We start from the raw sequence: 6,000 nt of genomic DNA, 5'->3' as shown, positions 1-6,000 counted from the left end.
TCCGATGCCACAAATCCACAGGAGAGTCCAATTGGGGTAAGCCATTCCGCGATGATCTTCCTCAGTTGCCGTAAGAGGTTTTCAGCTGTGTGCGTATTCTGGAAACCGGTGATACAAAGCGTAGCCTGCCTAGGAAAGAGTTGGCGTTTGCGAGATGCTGCTACTGGTGCCGACGCTGCTGTTCTTGCGGCGGGAGTCCATACATCTACCCAGTGGGCTGTCACAGTCATATAGTCCTGACCCTGCCCTGCTCCACTTGTCCACATGTCCGTGGTTAAATGGACATTGGGTACAACTGCATTTTTTAGGACACTGGTGAGTCTTTTTCTGACGTCCGTGTACATTCTCGGTATCGCCTGCCTAGAGAAGTGGAACCTAGATGGTATTTGGTAACGGGGGCACACTACCTCAAGAAATTGTCTAGTTCCCTGTGAACTAACGGCGGATACCGGACGCACGTCTAACACCAACATAGTTGTCAAGGCCTCAGTTATCCGCTTTGCAACAGGATGACTGCTGTGATATTTCATCTTCCTCGCAAAGGACTGTTGGACAGTCAATTGCTTGGTGGAAGTAGTAAAAGTGGGCTTACGACTTCCCCTCTGGGATGACCATCGACTCCCAGCAGCAACAACAGCAGCGCCAGCAGCAGTAGGCGTTACACGCAAGGATGCATCGGAGGAATCCCAGGCAGGAGAGGACTCGTCAGAATTGCCAGTGACATGGCCTGCAGGACTATTGGCATTCCTGGGGAAGGAGGAAATTGACACTGAGGGAGTTGGTGGGGTGGTTTGCGTGAGCTTGGTTACAAGAGGAAGGGATTTACTGGTCAGTGGACTGCTTCCGCTGTCGCCCAAAGTTTTTGAACTTGTCACTGACTTATTATGAATGCGCTGCAGGTGACGTATAAGGGAGGATGTTCCGAGGTGGTTAACGTCCTTACCCCTACTTATTACAGCTTGACAAAGGCAACACACGGCTTGACACCTGTTGTCCGCATTTCTGTTGAAATACTTCCACACCGAAGAGCTGATTTTTTGGGTATTTTCACCAGGCATGTCAATGGCCATATTCCTCCCACGGACAACAGGTGTCTCCCCGGGTGCCTGACTTAAACAAACCACCTCACCATCAGAATCCTCCTGGTCAATTTCCTCCCCAGCGCCAGCAACACCCATATCCTCCTCATCCTGGTGTACTTCAACACTGACATCTTCAATCTGACTATCAGGAACTGGACTGCGGGTGCTCCTTCCAGCACTTGCAGGGGGTGTGCAAATGGTGGAAGGCGCATGCTCTTCACGTCCAGTGTTGGGAAGGTCAGGCATCGCAACCGACACAATTGGACTCTCCTTGTGGATTTGGGATTTCAAAGAACGCACAGTTCTTTGCTGTGCTTTTGCCAGCTTGAGTCTTTTCATTTTTCTAGCGAGAGGCTGAGTGCTTCCATCCTCATGTGAAGCTGAACCACTAGCCATGAACATAGGCCAGGGCCTCAGCCGTTCCTTGCCACTCCGTGTGGTAAATGGCATATTGGCAAGTTTACGCTTCTCCTCCGACAATTTTATTTTAGATTTTTGAGTCCTTTTTTTACTGATATTTGGTGTTTTGGATTTTACATGCTCTGTACTATGACATTGGGCATCGGCCTTGGCAGACAACGTTGCTGGCATTTCATCGTCTCGGCCATGACTAGTGGCAGCAGCTTCAGCACGAGGTGGAAGTCGATCTTGATCTTTCCCTATTTTTGGAACCTCAACATTTTTGTTCTCCATATTTTAATAGGCACAACTAAAAGGCACCTCAGGTAAACAATGGAGATGGATGGATACTAGTATACTTATGGATGACGAGCGACTGCCGACACAGAGGTAGCTACAGCCGTGGACTACCGTACTGTGTCTGCTGCTAATATAGACTGGATGATAATGAGATAAAATTAAAATATATATATATATATCACACTAGTACTGCAGCCGGACAGGTATATATTATGTAATGACGGACCTTCTGGACACTGTCTGTCAGCACTGCAGACTCCTAAAGTAAGCTACTAGTATCAAGAAGATAGAAAAAAAAAAACCACGGGTAGGTGGTATACAATTATGGATGGACGAGCGACTGCCGACACAGAGGTAACTACAGCCGTGGACTACCGTACTGTGTCTGCTGCTAATATAGACTGGATGATAATGAGATAAAATTAAAATATATATATATATATATCACACTAGTACTGCAGCCGGACAGGTATATATTATGTAATGACGGACCTGCTGGACACTGTCTGTCAGCACTGCAGACTCCTAAAGTAAGCTACTAGTATCAAGAAGATAGAAGAAAAAAAAACACGGGTAGGTGGTATACAATTATGGATGGACGAGCGACTGCCGACACAGAGGTAGCTACAGCCGTGGACTACCGTACTGTGTCTGCTGCTAATATAGACTGGATGATAATGAGATAAAATTAAAATATATATATATATCACACTAGTACTGCAGCCGGACAGGTATATATTATGTAATGACGGACCTGCTGGACACTGTCTGTCAGCACTGCAGACTCCTAAAGTAAGCTACTAGTATCAAGAAGATAGAAAAAAAAAAAAACACGGGTAGGTGGTATACAATTATGGATGGACGAGCGACTGCCGACACAGAGGTAGCTACTACAGCCGTGGACTACCGTACTGTGTCTGCTGCTAATATAGACTGGATGATAATGAGATAAAATTAAAATATATATATATATATATATATCACACTAGTACTGGCGCCGGACAGGTATATATTATGTAATGACGGACCTGCTGGACACTGTCTGTCAGCACTGCAGACTCCTAAAGTAAGCTACTAGTATCAAGAAGATAGAAGAAAAGAAAAAACACGGGTAGGTGGTATACAATTATGGATGGACGAGCGACTGCCGACACAGAGGTAGCTACAGCCGTGGACTACCGTACTGTGTCTGCTGCTAATATAGACTGGATGATAATGAGATAAAATTAAAATATATATATATTATATATCACACTAGTACTGCAGCCGGACAGGTATATATTATGTAATGACGGACCTGCTGGACACTGTCTGTCAGACTCAGCACTGCAGACTCCTAAAGTAAGCTACTAGTATCAAGAAGATAGAAAAAAAAAACCACGGGTAGGTGGTATACAATTATGGATGGACGAGCGACTGCCGACACAGAGGTAGCTACAGCCGTGGACTACCGTACTGTGTCTGCTGCTAATATAGACTGGATGATAGTGAGATAAAATTAAAATATATATATATATCACACTAGTACTGCAGCCGGACAGGTATATATTATGTAATGACGGACCTGCTGGACACTGTCTGCAGAATGCGTTTATAAAAACACCACACGACGAGTGTTTAACTTTTTCAGGCAGACAATCACAATATACTGGTGGTCAGCAGACAATCACAATACTGGTGGTCAGTGGTCACTGGTCAGTCACACTGGCAGTGGCACTCTGGCAGCAAAAGTGTGCACTGTACTTAAAATATGTACTCCTGCTATAACTGCTCCCCAGTCTCCCCCACAATTAAGCTGTGTGAGCAGTGAGCACTCAGCACAGTCAGATAATGATATACAGTATTACATATAATGCAGCACACTGGGCTGAGCACAGATATGGTATGTGACTGTGTCACACTGTGTATCGTTTTTTTTCAGGCAGAGAACGGATTAATTAAACTGGTGGTCACTGGTCACACTATCAGCAGCAAGTAGTACTCCTCCTAATAATATGCTCCCCAAAATTTGTGTCTCTCTCTAGTACTCTAGTCTAAACGGAGAGGACGCCAGCCACGTCCTCTCCCTATCAATCTCAATGCACGTGTGAAAATGGCGGCGACGCGCGGCTCCTTATATAGAATCCGAGTCTCGCGATAGAATACGAGCCTCGCGAGAATCCGACAGCGGGATGATGACGTTCGGGCGCGCTCGGGTTAACCGAGCAAGGCGGGAAGATCCGAGTCGCTCGGCCCCGTGTAAAAAAACCTGAAGTTCGGGCGGGTTCGGATTCCGAGGAACCGAACCCGCTCATCTCTACCCTCTATACAGTACACTGACCTCTATATACCTGCTAGTACATCCCTGATGCCTATATTCCCTAAGCTAAATCCCTGACGCCTCTATTCCCTACGCTACATCCCTGACGCCTCTATTCCCTATGCTACATCCCTGACGCCTCTATACCCTACGCTACATCCCTGATGCCTCTATTCCCTACGCTACATTCCTGATGCCTCTATAACCTACGCTACATCCCTGACGCCTCTATACCCTACGCTACATCCCTGACGCCTCTATACAGTACAATGCATTACTGATCCCTCTAGACCATACATCCTCATTACATCAGAGAGATAGTGAAACACTGGAAAAAATAAGGATAAAGTGGACTACAGAAACTGATGCTCTAAACAAAGGAGAGAGAGAGAGAGAGAAAAGCACAAGGGAAAGTGGGCAATCGGAACACCATAGAGAGAGGAGAGATAGAAATGCCTGAAAAAGTAAAGGGGGTTGGGTATGGCATCCGGCGCTCGGGATTCCAGCAGTCATATGATACCTAATCCTAACCCTCTGGGGGGGTGGCGGATAGGGCTAACCCTCAGGGGGTGGCAGCTAGGACTAACCCCCCCCCCCTAGTGCCTTCCCTAACACCCCCACCCCCGGTCCTAACCCTCCCTCCAATACTCGCCTTCGGGATGTTGGCTGTCAGCAAGATGCATCCTCATTTCAATGTCTACTGAAATAATTCAGGTTGACACCAGGAAACATTAACGCCACTGCATCCTTGCTGCTTTCTCATGTGGAAGTCTGTTTAATGTGAAAACAAGGTGATATCTAATTATCTAATTAGCACACAGGTAAGGAATTAAGAAAATCTTTATTTAAGGGTGAAGATGTTTCTCACAAAATCGTTGCCCCAATGCATCATTGAAATTCAAGCTGGAAAGATGATTTTAATATATCACTTGTACATTTTGTATTGCTCTTCTGGTGACAATGTAGTTTGTTTTTGTCAATTACCATTTTAATAATAGGGTAAATAAAATTAAGTGGATTTTTGAAAGAAAACAATACTGTCAATATACTATTAAAACAAATTAAAATGGTAAAAGTTATTGTACTTTAAGTAAAAATAAAAGAGCCAAAATATCAATCCCAGTTTTGGATTACTTTAATTAACAAAAAAAAAAGCATACAGCAGAGGATAGTTTCAATCTGCCTACCTCTGGGTTATGGGTCCAGCATGCTTCCATTGCAGTACTCTGCTGCACATGTAAGTGCAAGAGATCCTGAAGCACTCACTCATCATGGGAAAGTACCAATGTGTTTCTTCGTTGGTTGATGGAAGAAACATCTTACAAAAACTCTCCAGATTATTGACTTTTTAAAGTTTTGCTAGGAAACGTTTTAGATGAATGCTTATTAGCCTTTGTCAGTATGGACTTTTGCAAAGTGTCTCTGTGGCGCAATCAGTTAGTATGTACGGCTATTAACCAAAAGGTTGGTGGTTCAATCCCACCCAGGGACCTAATTGACCTTGTTATCAGATTTTGGTGATCTTTAAGTAGACAAGTCAAAATTTCAAACCCCCTGTTATGGTGTAGGGTACTTGGCCTTCTCTGATGTAATCAGAGTTAGATTTGATTCAGTGATTTTATAAAAACAGCTAGGAAGCACAATTTAGCAGTGGGTTGCAGAGAAAAAAAATATGCTGGCAGAAAAATCCAATTGAGTGATTAAACAGTTTTTTATTTTCTGGCTTTATTTTTATGCTAACAAATTTGTTCTCTGAAAAGTGTCCACAAAGCCAAGTCTCTGATTAACACCTTTGTAAGGATGGTTTTTCACCTATTACTAAATTAAACTTGCTTCATTGGAAAGGCAGCAAGATGCATCCTCATTTCAATGTCTACTGAAATAATACAGGTTGACACCAGGAAACATTAACGCCACTGC

Source organism: Pseudophryne corroboree, unplaced genomic scaffold (assembly GCF_028390025.1).
Source record: "Pseudophryne corroboree isolate aPseCor3 unplaced genomic scaffold, aPseCor3.hap2 scaffold_699, whole genome shotgun sequence".
Classification (NCBI taxonomy): Eukaryota; Metazoa; Chordata; class Amphibia; order Anura; family Myobatrachidae; genus Pseudophryne; species Pseudophryne corroboree.
Note: the sequence above shows the minus strand (reverse complement) of the source record.